Genomic DNA, 16783 nt, shown 5'->3' on the forward strand with positions numbered 1-16783 from the left:
TCTTTCATGAGAGGGAACTAATTTTTTTAGTTTTTTACATATTCTAAATGTTAGTCCTCGGTCTGAGGAATGGCTGGCAAAAATTATTTCCCATTGTGTAGGTTGTCTTTCACTAGGTTGGTGTTTCGTTGGCTGTGCAGTACCTTTTTAATTTGATGTGATCCCATGTGTTGATGCTCAGTATTATTTCTTGTGCTACTGCAGTCCTGCTCATGAAGTCCATGCCTATGCCTGTCTTCGGAAGTTGTACTGTTTTATCTCCAGAAGGTTAAGTGCTTGTGTTTTACCATTTAGGTCTTTAATCCATTTTTAGTTTAGTTTAGTACACGGTGAGGTACATGGGTATAGACTCAATTTTCTGGTGGGAATAGCCAGTTTTCCCAGTGCTGTTTATTAAAGAGGCTATTTTCCCTCAGTGTATATTTTTGGACCATTTGTTGAAGAGGAAATAGTTGAATGTGTCTGGGGTTGTTTCTGCTTCCTCTGTTCTGTTCAGTTGATTCACTTTTCTGTTTTTGTTACAGTACCATCCTGATTTTACCAATGTAATTTTGTAATATAACTTTAAACTGGGGTAGTGATGCCTCCTGCTTTGTTCCTGTTCCCAGAATTACTTTTGAGTTATGCTATTGGTGTTTTGAATGGGGTTATGTTAAATCTATATACCAGTTTTGGAAGCAGAGCCATTTTAACTATATTAGTTCTGCTTATCCAGGAATATGGACATCTTTCCATTTTCTGATGTCCTCTTCAATACTCTTTTTCAGTGTATTATAATTTTCACAATAGAGGTCTTTCACCTCTTTGATTAAGCTAATTCCTAAGTATTTAATTTTTCTTGATGCTATTGTGAGTGGTATTGTTGTCCTAACTTCTTTCTTATTGAGTTCATTATTAGTGTATAGGAATGCTACTTATTTTTTATTTTGTTTTGTTTTGCAATCAAGTCTCAATATGTAGTCCAGGATGGCCTTGAACTCACTATGTAACCCAGGCTGGCCTTGAACTTGCAGCGACTCTCCTGAATGCTGGCATTACAGGGGTGCACCACCACACCCAGCTGGCGTGCTGTTTTTGTTTTTATTTTGTATCCTGTTATCTTGCTAAATTTGGCAATTAATTCTAGTAGTCTTTTGGTAGAATTTTTGGGGTTTTGTAAGAATAAGATCATGCCATCTGCAAATAAGGATACTTTGACTTCATCCTTTCATATACGTATTTATTTATTTCTCTTGCATAATTGGTCTTGTTAATGTTTCAATGAATATGTTGAATAGGAGTAGTGATAGTGAACATCTTTGTTCATTCCAGATTTTAGAGGAAAAGCTTTCTGTTTTCCCCAATTTAATATATTGGCAGTGGTTTCATCATAAATGGCTTTTATCCAACTGGGATAAGGTCCTTCTGTACCTATTTTCTTCGGGGTTTTTATCATGAGTGGATGTTAAGTTTTGTCAAAGGTTTGTTTTTCTGCATCTATTGATACTATTGTGTGATTGTTTTCCTTGCTTCTTTATGTGATTAATTGATTTGTATATGTTGAACCAAACTTGTATCCCTGGAATGAAGCCTATTTGGTCATGTTGTATGATCCTTTTGATGATAAATTGCATTCTGTTTAACAGTATCTTGTTGAGGATTTTTGCATCTATGTTCATTAGAGAGATTGGCCTGTAGTTCTCTTTTTCTGGTTGGATCCTTGTCTGATTTTGGGATCAGGGTAATCCTAGGTTCTAAGAATTATTTGGGGAGTCCTCCTTCCCTCTCAATTTCATTAAAAAGTTTGAGGAGTATTAATGTTAGATCTTACCCAAAATTCTTGTAGAATTAGGCTGGAATCCATTGGGTCTAGGACTTTTATAAATAATTAAATTTTATATTACTACTTTAACTTTATTGCCTGTTATTGGATTGGTCAAGAATTTTAGGTATTCTTGGTTCAGTTTTGGTAATTCATATGTATCTAGTAATCTCTCCATTTCTTCTGAATTCCATAATTTTTTGGCATATAGGTTTGTGGAATGGCTGCTAATAATTTTCTGGATTTTTGACAGTGCCTGTGGTGATTTCTTCCTTTTCATTTCTAATTGCATTGATCTGTGTCTTTTATTTCCTCTTTTTGGTAAGATTGGCTAGAGGTTTGTCTATTTTGTTTATTCTTTCAAAGAACTTCCATTCTTTGAATTGTTTTTAATCTCCATTTTATTGATTTTTTTTTCTCCAATCTTTACAATTTCCTTCTTTGTACTAGCTATGGACTTGGATTGTTTTTGTTTTTCTAGGGCCCTGAAAGGCATCATTAGGTTATTTATTTGAGCTCTTTCTGTTTTTCTGACGTGCGCATTCACAGATGTAGACTTCCCTCATAGGACGGCCTTCATTTTGTCCCATAAGTTCTGGTGTTATCATTTAATTCTAGGAACTGTGTTATTTCTCCCTGAATTTCTTCTGTAACTTATTGATTATTCCAAAGGGAGTTGAGCAGGTGGGACAACATGAAGGTCAAGGGAGCACAAGAGAATCTGAGGTCTCTGATGTGGGGCTAGTCACTCTCCAGTCCACCCGAGTCTGTGTCTCGCTCAGGTGTAAGCTCACCTTAAACAGCGTCAGCATGTCAATCACTCTGCACAATATTTGCCTGACTCTGCTGATGTCAGCCTTTTCCTTGTCAAGGTCACAGGTCCTTCCCTCTACCTTTCTCCCTCCCCTAGGCTGTCCTTCCTTACACTTCCTTCAATTTGGGGGCTGTACTGAAAATTGAACCCAGGGCCTTGCCTGGGTATGCTAGGCAAGCGCTCTACCACTGAGCTGTATCTGATCCCTTTAAAAAAGTTTTTGTTTTGTTTTGTTTTGGTTTTTCTTTTCATTTTTGAGACAGCGTCCAGCTAATTTGCCCCAGCTGGCCTTGAACGTGCAATCCTCCTGTCTCAGCCTCTGGAATAGCTGGATTGCAGGCCTGTGCCACCACGCTGGGCTTATCCTTATGCTCTTAATGGGATCTTTTTCCTCCATCATGAGATCTGCTCAGTCTCTGCTTATGGCTTGGTCCCTCCTGGTATATTAACGTCTTCCTCTTTTTTTTATTTTTTTATTTTTTGCATTTTAACATTTCATTCTAGTTTTGCTATTTACTGTGTTTGATTCAGTTCAAATCAACAAATCACACCTACATGAGAGAAGGATGAAATGATATCACATTTTTATATAACAAGCTAAGTTCTTTTTAAGAGTTAAAGTTAATGTTGGAATTCAAAAACCTAAATTTTCAAAGTTACTGTTGATTTGACCATCAATACACTCCTTAGGCCACAGGACTGCCCGCTAATCTCTCTTGTCGGAGAGCAATGAATCTCTCAAACCACTTTCCTCAGCTTCAGCTTTTCCAATCAGTAGCTTTGGATGAGCCAGAGACTTGTCACTGTGGTACTTGATAGCAGCAGGGATGCTGCTGGAGTCCGTCTCTTCTTCCACACTGCATGGACCGGCAGCCACAGATGCCAGTCCCGCTAGTGAAGTTGTGTGTTTCATTTCATTAGGTCCCACTGACATTTTGACTTCTTCACTTGATCAGAATGTCTGCTGAGCAAGAATCACTTTCAATAGCTTCCATTTCTTTTACTCTTTTTACCTGGGCTTGGTCTTCCTCTTTTCTTTTCTTCTCTTTGCTTCTTCCTCATTCCTTTCTTTGGCCTCCAATCCTTCATGAGCTTTTGCTTCAAGAACTAGTTGTAGTCTCACTTTGGCCTGTTTGGCTGCTGGCAGATGTTCTAATCCAGCTTTACTGTTTCTGGTTTCCCCATGTTTGATGCGTAATTCTTTCTCCTCACTTTTTTTCCTTTTCTGTCTTCTCCTTACCTCTGCCTTTATGTAGGGCTCTGTCCCGGGGCCTCCTATGGGTTCTTCTGTGACTGGAGATTTCGCTGCTTTGGCTCTGGGAAGGTGAACGTGGCTTTGACCTGGACCTTCTTTTCTGCTTTTAGACCTGGATGTCTGAACTCTGTAAGATTTCCCTCAACCCCTGAAATGACTTCAACTTCATTTTCTTCCAGAGCCATAGGAGCTACTGCTTGGCCGATGCCTGTGTCTTCTGTCATAAGAATGTGGATGAGGCTGAAGATCTCTGGACCAAGATCTCGACTTTGACCTTGATTCCCTTCCGCCTTTCTTTCGGCTGTATGTTGTACTATCTAAAGAAATGCTGGAAGTTGACCGTCTGTGATGTATCTTTTTTCTCTTGTTTCTGCTTCCTTTTCGGTGTCCGGTGACTGGCGTCCGTTTCTGTAAGTTAGAATGTGGGAAGCCCTGGGTTCAATCCCTAGCACTGATGTAGGGGAAGAGATGCAACTCCCAAACCTGCAAGACATCCAAAGTGCGAGTTCATGTTCTCTAACATGGAAGAACGAATTCTAGGATCCAGGGAGGTTAAAAGTAAGAAGAATTTATAGAGAGAAAGCTTCTGTCTCAGAGAGATAGAAGAGGGGCTGGAAAATGGGTTGCCCGTGTGTTCCTCTCTTTTTTGTGACAGTCCTCAAACTACCTGACCCTAAAAAACAAAACAACCCGAACTCTCCTTCCCGTGAGTGCTTCCCTCCCTTCTCCTTCCTCCTCTTCATGTCTCTGCGTCTGCCAGAGAAGGCCATGCCGGTTTATCTCCGTCTCCTTCCCCGCCTTCCTCACCTCCCGTCATCCCGTTTCCTGCTGGGAAACTGGCCTGTGACTTCCCTGTTCTCTGTCCTCCAAGATGTCGTGTGGATGCAGGAAGCCACGGACAGAAAGACGTCCTGCCACTCGGGGCGGGGCCGACTCTCAGCCCATGGGTGCAGCCTGGACAGCTTGTGACGCAGCCGTGAGGTCGGACACGTAGTGACTGCTGGCGGTACTGCTCCCGACTCAGCTGTGCAGCGGCGACAGGTGGAGACTGGTGGGTGAGGACGCAGTGCAGTGTGGACTCTGCCCCCACCCACCACACACAGAGTGGGCCGTGTTACACACGGTGGTGTGACTTACACACCAGTGATTGCTGGTAATAGTTCACCCACCCCACGTGTGTGCCTGTAAAGGAAGGCACTTACTGGTATCAAGTGGACATGTAGGCTCTCTTATTTAATTATTCAACTTGGTTTGTCGTGTTATTTCATAAAATAACACATTAAAATACAAAAATATACTTATGTACATTAACTAAAATTGAACTCTTATATTGCCTGAGACAACCCCTCTTCAGTCAGCTTGGACACACATGGTGTCTGCTGTTTTTCTGCTACACACCTATGATAAAGTTGAATTGCCAAAGCGAGCATGGTAAGAGATTAAGAACAACAGCTAACAATAAAATATGATGAGATAGGACAAACTTAAAATATATTCAGGAGCTGAGGATGTAACTCAGTGGCAGAGCACGTGCTTAGCATGCCAGAAGTCCTGGGCTCAATCCCTAGCATCTAAACAGATAAAAACCACATGCTGCCATAGAAGGTATTTAAAGACTGTTTACTTCTGGATTCTCCACTCGATGCTTGCAGACCACAGCTGACCCAGGTATCTGACACTGGAGAAACCCACACTGCAGCCAGTGGGGACAGCGGGGCCCTGTTCGGAGATGCCCTGCACGCCTCCTGCCCAGTGCTGCCTCCCTGTCCTGCTCTTCCCAGTTTGCCTTTTTAGTGTGGCACGGTGACAGTGACCTGAAAGACACCTGGGATAAACCGAGGAGTTCTCCAGGCGTTAGTCCACCTTTGCCTGCTCTTACCCTGTGACCCGAGCCTGTCCCGTACAACGTGTCCCTCTCTGACCACGGGAAGCCCCTCACCCTCTTCTCCTCTTCCAGGGTGCGACCAGCAGAGAAGGCCAGCTTGGGGCCTGCCAGTCATGGTGACTTCACCGCTGTAGTGTTATTACCAGGGAAGGCCCATTGGCAAGAGTTTGGCGGAGGCTGACGGCCTGGCCGCTTGGTGTTGACTGCGCCCTCTCGCCTCCTTGTCCAGCTGTGCTCTTGGCTGTGTCGCTCTCGCACATCCCAAAATGCAAACACTGTTCTCTTAGCTCCCCCGTTGTCTTACCTGTTCTCCCACTCTGCCTCACTGCCCAGTTTTACGCCTACTTCATAGGCTCAACACGTTCTCTTCCTACTAACTCACCTTGAACTCCCCACCTCCGGAGTAGTAGCTAACGAGGTCATTCAGGAGTTTGGGAAAAGGTAAAACTGGTTTTTCTTAGCAAAAGGTGTCAATTAGAATGCAAGGGAGCAAGGGAGAGCATATAGGTGTCCTCTCTAGAATGGAGTCAAGGTCTTGTTGGGTCAGGTGTGATCAGACCCCTGGGTTCCGTGCACCCACTTTATAAGGGCTAAAGAATTTCAGGAAGGAGCCACGTATGGTGGCGCATGCCTGTAATTTCAGTACTCTGGGAGGCCGAGCAAGAAGAGCACAAGTTTGAGCCCAACCTGGCCAACTTAGCAATTTAGCAAGACTTTGTCTCAAAATAAAAAATTTAAAAAGACTAGGGGTGTAGCTCAGTGTGCAGGCCCGGGTTCAATCCCTAGTACTAACTAAATAAATAGAGCCAGGTGTGGTGGTGCACTCCTGTAATCCCAGCACTCTGGAGGCTGAAGCAGGAGGATCGCTGTGAGTTTGAGACCAGCCTGGGCTACATAGTGAATTCCGGGTCAGTCTCAACTACGTAGTGAGACCCTGTCTCAAAACAAACAAACAAAAAAAAAAAAAGCAGGGGGAGGTAATGCATACCCATACCCATGAAAGGTGGATAAAATCAAATGTGTTCGGTCTCAAGAAGAAAAACTCACATAGGAATGGGATAGCTGCCTTCAGATATTTGTAGGACAAATGTGAAAGAAGTCTTAGGAAAACCTTTGTAAATAATAACCAAATTGATGGTGACGGTGTTTATCAGCTCCTGTTGGGATTTCTGTCATACCCTGGTCCTAGCACCTTAGGCGTCATCTCGTCGGTCCCTGTGGTGATGGAAAACTAGGCCCCACCTGAGACGTGGTGCATAAAGACGGCAAGCTCTCCCGTCTGTGTTTTCCTTCACTGGCCGCTTCCTGGTGGTCCGTGGCATCGTTTGAATGGAGGTGACCTGGGGCAGCTGCGGCACCTGACCAAGGAGCATCTCCGACCAGGGGACTGGGACGCCGTCCTACGGGGTGGGAGGTAGTGCCCTGCAGGGTCAGCAACACTCTGGCCTGTTTCTCTCCTTAGTGAGTTACTCAGGCAACGTGCTCTGATTAAATGTGTGAGGAGGGCAGCAGCCGAGTATCACGGAGCCGTAGCAAGGACTCTGGAGCCAACTTACGCTGCAGCAGGGACGCAATCCGTTCATTGTGCGAAAGCCCAAGGGGCCAGAGACAGAAGGTCCCAGGGGTCTGCAGCCATGTATGTGAAATGCTCGGAACAGAAGAGGTGGCTGCCGGGGCAGGCAGGCTATGCGGGGAGAGCTGCCCCTCTGAGCTTTCCGTGAAAGTGCAGCTCGCTGGAAATCCCAAGTTCACAGCACTGAGAACCGCCAAACCCCTGACCTGTGCACTCGGAGCGGTCACACTGGTGATGTCGGAATGGACACAGGGCTTGCACACGTGAGGCAAGTGCTCTACCGCTGAGCACATCCCCAGCCCTTTTCTCAGTTTATTTTTATTTCATCTTGAGATAGGGTCTCACTAAGTGACTGGCCTTGAGTTGTGATCCTCCTGCCTCAGCCTCCCAAGTAGCTGGAATGACAGTTGTGCTACTTGTGTTTTCTATGAATTTAATTTCAATGTATGTACTGACAAAGACAGACAGAGAGACAGAGACAGGCTGAAAGGCAAGGCACACCAGTCCCGGGCAGACCCATCCACCCCCAGAGCCGCCCTGCTACTCCCTACCTTATAGATGAGGGAAAAGAACCCGTGAGCCTGCACCACAGCCAGGGCACAGGTCTGCTGACTCTGGCTTCTTGCATGCAGTCAGACCTGCTCTCAGCTCGCCCAGAAGAGTAAGCGCTGTGGTCCCCAGATCCTGCTTCTGATAATGACGAACTGTAATCTACCTCACTGCGGGTCTAAGTCTCGCCTAAGCATGCTTTTCGCCCAGATCTGAGGTGATCAGAACAGTCACTGGGAGGTGCCCCATTCCAATGTTCCGCTCATCTTTTATTTCTGCATTAGTATCGTGACACAGCCAGGTGACAGATGATCTGAAGCGGTTGCCACGTGAGTTAAAGGGGCTATTTTGGTTTTGTTTTGACTTTAACCAAAAGACGAGATTAAAGAGAAATTTGGCAGGTGCATAAAGTTTCCACAGTTGCCAAAATGTTAAACTGAATGGCTCAGAGCTCGGGGCAGGCGAGGTCAGGAGTTTGGGTCGAGGCCATGGATGTTCACTGAGGACTCACAGCACAGCGGTGGGGAGGCCACGGCAAACCCGCCCCACACGTGGCGCAGTGAGGGAGAGTGTGGGCCCAGGCAGGGACGGGGCAGACAAGAGCAAGCACCCAAAACAAGAGTGGCCTCTGGGACCGAGGGCCGGGACTTCAGGGCCTCCTGAGACGGAGCTGCACCAGTTCAGGCGGATGAGGAGGATGCCGCTGGGGCAGAGGCGGCACGGGGCTCCAGGAAGACGGGGTTCCAAGGACTCCCGGTTTGGACAGGGAGGTTTGGAACAGGGAACTGTACAAGTGAGAGGTGGAGTTTTCATCCCTCACCTCCATTCTAGCCTGCTGCCTGGTCCCTTTTCACCGTGTGTCCATCTGCAGGGCCCTGAGGCAAGTGCTCCACATGTGCTCCGAGGCTCTTTCCCAGCACTGCCCTGGGATTGGGTGCTCCTAACAGGGACACCGTCCACATGGTCTCCCCAGGCCTTGAAGCCTGGCCTCTTCATCCTTCGGCTTACATTACTTTTACAGAAGGCAGGGATGCCATCCAATCATTAAATTTTGGGTTTAAAACATAAATACAGAGAGTAGTATAGAATAATCCTGAACACAAGCAAAAAATTTAAAAATTAGATAAACAGGACTTCATCCAAATCAGAGCCTTTTGTGCTCCCAAAGGATACTGCGCAGAAACTGCAAAGCTAGTCCACAGAAAGGGAAAAAATACTTGCAAAACAACTATCTGATAAGGGTCTAGTGTATAGAAAACATAGAACTCTCACAACTCAACAGTAAGAAGACGAATAATGCAATTAAAAATCAGGCAGAGGACCTGAATAGACATTTCTCCAAACAAAACACACAAATGGCTAATGGATACATGAAAGGGAGAGCAACATTATTAGTCATCAGGAAAACACAAACCAAAGCCACAGTGAGAGGCGTCTTCACACCCTCAGAATGAAAAAGGCAGACCATAACCTCATTTGTTGGTGGTGGGAATGCAAAATAGTGTAGCCAGTCTGGAGTTCATCAGGTCTTCAAAAAATTAAACACAGCTTTGCCATAGAACCCTGAAAATTCCACCCTTAGTTCCATAGCCAAGAGAAAGGAAAGGCACATCCACATGAAAACTGTACAGGAAGGGTCACATCAGCATCATTCGCCAAGGACAAATCATGGAAACACGTCCATCAGCTGATGGATAAACAAACTGTTATCCAGTCATAAAGAGGAATAAAACACAAAGACAAGCTTCAACACGGAGGGACCTTGAAAGCATTCTGCTAGGGCAGGGGAGCAGCCACAAGAGATCATGCGTCCTGCTTCCTTTTGTAGGGAATGACCAGAGCAAGCAACTCTCCGGGATGGAAAGTAGGATAGCGACTGATTGTTTGATTCGCAGGGGCCGGGACAGGGGAACTGGGAGAAACTGGTAATGGGTGGCGCTTCCATCCAGGGTGACAAAAGCACTCTGGAGTTAGATAAAGTACTAAGAGAGCGGGATGTGAGCCTCCCGCCGTCCTCCCTTCCCAGCCCTTCAGAGCAGCGCCCAGCACAAGGTCGGTGCTCTTCTGCTCCTCTCTCCTGAGTCCCAGGCACCAGGCAGGACGCGCCCCGGCTGCGGGGGTGGGGGGAGGTTGAGGGATGCAGAGGATGTCAGGTGCGGGCACAGCCAGGAAGCTGTCTGCAATAGCCAGTAACATGCATCATTCACAGATTTTGAAAAAGCTCCAGAGCCCCACTGCAGATACGTGCAGGAGCAGCCAGTGAGCCAGAACTCGCCACCCCAGAGGAAGACAAGACCAGGCACCTCGGGCTCCACGGGGCGTCCTCCCTGCCTGGGCCACCTGGGGAAAGGCAGACAGGGGTTTTAACCTTATGCGGGCTTTGTGGCTGTGTGACAGAGCCCTTCGGAATTGCAATTTAACCTTATTTTCATGTAAGGCTTTTCAGGACCGGCTCTCTGCTAGCATTTTGGTCTTTACACTGACACAGTGGTGTCGTCTGTTCTTTTCTGCGATTTTCGCTGTTACTTCCTGGCGAATGCCCAGTTCTACTCAGGCTTCTTCTCTCTTGTGGGTTCCCTGCACCTACGCCACCCAGAACCACTGCCGCCAGCCAGGTGTGCCCTCCTAGACACTTGACTTCCGCGTGACACTCCAAATCGGGAGACCCCCAGTGTGGCGGGCATGCCACATTTCAGACGCTTCCAGTACTTTTTTTAAGTTCGGTTTCATGTCAAATGATACTTCTGGGGGCATGTGGGTTAAATAAAACTTACTAAAACTCATTTCTCCTGCACCTACCGCTTCTCCAACATGGCTGGTAGAGGATTTAAGGCTGCGGTGCTGGCAGGCACTGTTTCTCTTGCTGCTCTGACGTGTGCTTCTGGAGCGTGGTTGAGGCTGGGGGAGCATCTTTCAGTGTAGATGCAAAACATGCACGTGGTTTGGCAAAACGGTGCGCTCTTGTCATTTCACTGGGACGGGGAAGGAGCCTAAGCCCAGGTTCCAAGTCACAGTAGTGACTGCACCCGGCTCTCCCACCTAGAGCTCAGCAGGCCGCCCTCTCAGGTCGGTCCAGCTGTGCCGGGCCCAGGAAGGTGGCAGAGGGGCCGATCCACGGCCCCCTGCTTCACTGCCTCTGGAAAGAGCAGCAGCTTGGAGCACACCCAACTGCACGCGGCGTCCCAGCGACTTCAGATTAGCAGCACACACCAGCGTGCGCCCGACAAACGATGGCTGGAATATATTCAAAAGCCTGATGTGATCACTTTTAACAGTGTTAGAGTGCTACGGTCGTAACGTGGCTGTAACCTGTGCTCCCCGTGCCGTCAGACCCTCGGGAAGCCTACACTTGGGTTGGTGTAGCTGCGTCTGCGCCCTACAGCGCCCCTCGGCGCCGCCCACTCTGCATTCGCTCTCTGCGAACTCAGGCACCCGGCGGGAGCCAGACGCACACCGCAGGCTGCATTTTCCTCACTCGAGAGCCAGGACTGGTGCGGGGTGTGTGGCGCCTCAGGGCGCTGGTGTCCCGCGGGCGTGCGGCTGCGCGGTGACCCCACCTCTGCTCAGGGCTCGAGGGAGATCGGAGCGCAGAGCCGACGGCTGCTCCTCCGGCCAGGCCGGGACTCAGCAGGGAGGCGCCTGGCTCAGCCCGTTGGCTCCGGCTGCCTCCTGCTGGTCGGAATGACACACTACACAAACCCGCCTGGAGGGAAAATAATTCAGTTTCTCAACTCTATTTAAAGGAGGGAAATCTCTTTTAAATGTGTCTGCAGCCTAGATGGAAACCACCACTCTAAAAGATGCAAAGGGGGAAATGCAAATAAGCAAGGAGGTCTCAAAACCCAGAGTGCTTTCCGTGGGCCCCCGGAGGCCGGCGCTATCTTATCTTTGTGCACTTTGCGCGTTCCAGCAATAAATCTCGCAGTCATGCTGTCCTCGCCCGGCACCTCTCCCGGCTCCCCATGCGGTTCATAACCCTGTCCTTGTAGGACCTTCTCTTTCCTGGCTTCGGGCTGCTCCGGATCCCGTCGTGTTCCTGCCCATCCCTGCTCGTCCATGGGCGGCCTCAGCGTGCTGTCGTCCGGCTTCCTCCGGAGATGGCGGCGGCTCCACAGCTTCTCCCCGCCTTGCTGCGCCCGGCCCACAGGCGTCCCTCCTGCTCCGAGCAGGCCGGGTCCGCACCCCTGCACCCGCCCGCGGCCGCTCCCAGGCCCGGGGCTCCCCACAGCGCTGGCCACGTTATTGAGCAATACTTCTTTACATCCCTTGCTTTTGAAGATATATTCAGTATTACTGAAGTAACTCTTTCGAGATGACTGAATGAAAGGTTTGCAGCCTAAGAGATGTACGATAAACACCTGGGTATAGGAGAGGGTCAGGCAGGGCAGGTTCCAGGGCCACACGGCTCTGAAATGAAATGATAACGCTCTGTATGTCAAAGGCCTGGAATTGCCATAGAGAGACTGCCAGACAGAAGATGAACTAAAACAATAAGATAAGAGGTAAGTCTGTGGGGGCCGGGGATTTAGCTCAGTGGTTCCGCCGCCTGCCTCGAAAGCACAAGGTCCTGAGTTTGATCCTGGTACCAAAAAACAAAACAAAAACAAAAACACACACAAAAGAACTCATCTCAAAATAAGGTTTAAGTCTCTTAGACAGGGTCACAGGGAGTTTCAGAGGGGAGAAAGGAAAAAGCCAGGTCACCAAGGGCCTTGAAGACTCGACTAAGCAGGGTGGCAGAGTTTGTTGGCCAGGCCGGCACTGAGGTAGTGCAAAGGGCTGGGGAGCACAGATGGCCCTGTCCTCAGATGTCCAGCTGGGTTCCACTTTGCCATGGGGGCTCTTGGCCTCTTAAACTGTGTCCCTGGAGTTTGGACCTGGTTGGGCAGGGTCTGTGCAGCTGCCAAGGAGAGCTGGGCTCCAAGAGGACATCGGATCTGGCAGAACAGGCCCGCATGCAGAGGGGGCGAGGGGGCCCACTTTGCAGGACAGCTGGCTTCAGGGCTGGGCTCTCCCTTGGTGTGCAGCTGTGATGAAAAGGCCCACAAGCGAGGAGGGGTGGCTCACACCGACAATCCCAGCCACTCACAAGGCTGAGGCAGGAGGATTGCAAATTTAAGGCCAGCCCGGGCAACTTAGTGAGATGTCTCAAAATGAAAATTCTTACGAAAGAGCTGGGGGTATAACCTAGCTTACGCCAGACTTTGGATTCCATCCCCAGTGCCACATGCACACCCATGTGTGCACACACAGACAACACAGGATTCTAAAGGGAGGCTGCCTTAGCCCTGGAACACTTCAGCAGCTGTGGAGGGGCCTCTGCCTGGCCCCCGGCCTCCGATTTGGAGTTGAGGGAGTAGTGTTCTCCTTGTGACACCAGAACAGTGGTCTCCAGACTTGAGTGTGCCCTGGAATCCTCTGGATTTGGAGGCTCTACCAAAGCACAGATGCCCCCTCCCCGGGTCGGAGTAAGCAGGCTGTGGGGAGGGATCCCAAACGTGCATTTCCATCAAGTTCCTGGGAAAGAAGATACTTCCAGTCCAGAGACACCCTTGGAAAGCCTCAGCACAAGAGCCCCTGGGAGGAAGATGTGATCCAAGGATAAGGCTGTTGTGGGCTGGATCTTAGATGTCTCCCACGGCCCAGCATCACAGGTTTCATTCCCAGACTGTGGTGCTACTGGGAAGAGGTAGAACCTTTCGGAGGCAGGGCCTAGTGGGCGGAAGTGAGGTCATTGGAGGTGTGGCCTGGGAGGGGCATAAGCCCTTCCCCTGTCTCTTTGCTTCCTGGCTACCATGAGATGAGTAGCTTTGCTGTGCTTCTCATCCCTGCCGTGATGCGCTGCCCCACCACAGACCCAAAGAAACAGGGCCAAGCAACGAAGGATGAAACCTCTGAAACCGTGAGCTGAAAGAAATCTTAACTCTTTGAAGTTGCTTTCCTCAGGTGTTTTGTCACAGAGGTAGAAGGGTGGCTAAATACAGGGACACGTGCTTCTGTTGCTCATCAGAATGTCCTGGACCTAGTAAGATGCCTGGAACATAAAAGGCCTTCCAGAAATCTGTGGATAAGACATAAACAACTGCAGTGCAAATAGCACGTGGTGAAGACAGCTGTGTCACGTGTGTTCGCAGGAGGGAGTGGCCTGCCTTCAGATGAGATAGCATTATATAAGCCTTATTTCATTTAAACGTCTTAATGTCATAGAATTTACAGATGGAGGTCAAGGCTAACCCTCACCTCCGCCCTTTCTCTCCTTCTTCCAAGAGGTCAGACTACCCTGAGCTTTCTGTGATTCCATCGCATCCTGTCTTTACACGTTTCCTGTGGATGTGCGTCTACAGGAAGTAGCAGAATGCTTTTAAATGTTACGAGTAACATGGTGTAACGCATTTCACAATGCGCTTGTTCTCTTCACCTAAAATGATGCTTTTTTATTGTGATAAAGTACTCATAACATGGAAATTGTCGTTTTAACAATGTTAAGTATGTAATTCAGTGGCATCAAGCACGTTGTGTTGCCACCATCCATCTCCAGAACTACTTTCTCATCTTCCCCAAATGAAGCCCTAGACTCATTAAGCGGCTTCCTTGACGTTGCTTTGAGATTTCTTCATGTTGATATGTTAGCTTTGCTTTATGTTATGAAGCTGCAACTTTTATTTTTCCATGCAAATTCATCTGTGCTGTCACTTTCCTTGTCACACACGCGTCTCTTGCGGCTCAGCCTGAGCCTCATGGGTAACACGCGTGCTCACCGTCAGAGTTCTGTCAGCCAGGCGGGCCCAAGCTCCGGCAGCATGTGGGCAGGACTCATGGGCTTTGCTGTCTGCAGTGCGGTGGCTATGAAGTGTTACCTCTGTCAGTTTGACTTCTGATCCTGGGGAAGCTGAGCTCCCTTCCACTCATTCATAAGTGGCTCAGATGCCCTGGGTGTGACTTCCCGCTCCCATCTCTGCCACTTTTTCTGCTGGATTGTTTGTTCACTGATCGGTAGGAGTTCTTTACATATTCTGGATGAGTGTTCCTTTGTTGATTAAATGCAATGCAAGTATCTACTCCTACTGTGTAGCTTTGTCTTTTTATCTGGTTTGAATATCTTCTTATTACAGAGAAAAAACATTTTTTTGGTACTGGGGATCGAACTCAGGACCTTGCACTTGTGAGGCAGGCGGCGGCACCACTGACCTACATCCCTAGCCCATTACAGAAAAAATTTTTAAAGTTTACTATCATCAGGTTTATCAATGTTTCCCTTTTTGATTTGTGCTTTTTTATTCTAAGCAATCCTTCTTACTCTGGAGTCAGAACCTCTTATATTTTAGAAGTGCAAAGATGTGTGTCTTATTATAAAACCCCTAATTGCTTTGTTAGTAGCTCAATTATATTGCCTTGATCCTGTGTGTGCGAGAAACATTAAGTCTATCCATTTTAAGTATACTTCTTTTTAATTTTTTTAGTTGACACATCTATGCATATTTACGGGTACAGTGTAATAACTTGATCCATGTTTATGTATAATCATCAAAGTGGGTAATTAGCATTTATGTTGAGAAACTTCAAGCTCCTCTCTTCTAGTTATTTTGAGATAGATAATAAATTATTGTAAACCACAGTCACTGGACTCTGTTATAGGATATTAGAACTTATCCTTCTAATTGTATTTTTGTGGTGGTACCAGGAACCGAACTCAGGACCTTGGGCTTGCCCGGCAGATGTGGCACCGCTGAGCTCCATCCCCGGCCCTCTAGTTGTGTTTTGATGCCCATGATGTTCCCCCAGCTGAGAGCTGGAAAGGAGCATGGAAGCAGAGACATCGGTTAGGAGATGCTTGCGTCCGTCGTTCAGGCAGATGCAGTGGAACTAAGGTAGAACTGAGGGAGAAGGATAAAAGTGGATGGATTTGAGAAAAATCTGGAAAAGTAGAATCAACAGGAGGCTCCCTGCTGAGCCAGGGAAATCACCACCAACAAACTGTGGGGGCTGCACCTGCCCGTCACAGACTCTCCAGCCGGAAGAGTTCTTAGTTCCCATCCGGGACAGCCCTCCATCTGTCACTTGGATCCCTCGCCGAACCTGAGATGGAAACATTCTGCCTCACTGTCTCTGAGGGAAGCAGACTGCTGTGGGTGGGCTGTGCGCGGGGGAAGCCTGAGCGGCACCCACACCCAGCAAGTGTCCCCGTTCCATGTGCACAGTGCTGAGGGTGTGAAGTGAAGCCTGCCTGCCTCTGCCACTCTGTTCTTGCCACCTTGCGCCTTCTCTGTAACAGGACCGTTCTGGAGGCCCAGGAGGCAGGTCTGGCTCCTGCACACTGCTGACGGCGCAGTGTCAGCCGAGGACGGTAGCAGATGGGGAGATGGCCTCAGTTTGTAGCTGTTTTCCCAAGGGGCCTCTGATCAGAGGAGATGATCAAGGCAGATGATTTGTCCTGGGGCAAAGGGTAAACTCTGCCATAGATTACACATGGCAGACAGCTCTGTGATATATATTAAGAGCTGCACCCTTGTTTGCAGAACAGTGATCTAGTTGACTACAGACTTAATTCTGGCGCCAATCTTTATTGCATAATTTTGCTGAGCAGGCAACAGACAGCCTGAAACATCCATCCACAGCTGCACGTCCTCTCAGTCTGTCTTTTCTGATCCCCTCTTCCGTGCTTCTCCTCCTCTTTTTCTCCCCCACCAAATACAATGGAGGAGCCTGGCTTCTAGCCATCAGCGCTCAGCCTAACGTGATCACGGAGGGACGCTTCCCAGACACGGGAGCGAAGCAGAGCGGATTGTACTCAGTTCAGAAACACAGGAAGGAAAAATACCCAGACCAACACGGTGCAGAAGCCCGGCAGGATAAGGGCTGGGAATGACAGTGGTTAGTATCTGCCCAGATGCCAGGAGTAGCTGCCG

General features: G+C 48.3%; 1 pseudogene; it reads right to left on the minus strand.

Annotated features, from left to right (window-relative positions):
• Positions 1-3301: 3301 nt before the first annotated feature.
• Positions 3302-6015, minus strand: LOC104874791 (annotated as a pseudogene).
• Between the last annotated feature and the right edge of the window lie 10768 nt (positions 6016-16783).

Source organism: Fukomys damarensis, unplaced genomic scaffold, assembly GCF_012274545.1.
Source record: "Fukomys damarensis isolate Sample0158 unplaced genomic scaffold, DMR_v1.0_HiC HiC_scaffold_19, whole genome shotgun sequence".
Taxonomy (NCBI): Eukaryota; Metazoa; Chordata; class Mammalia; order Rodentia; family Bathyergidae; genus Fukomys; species Fukomys damarensis.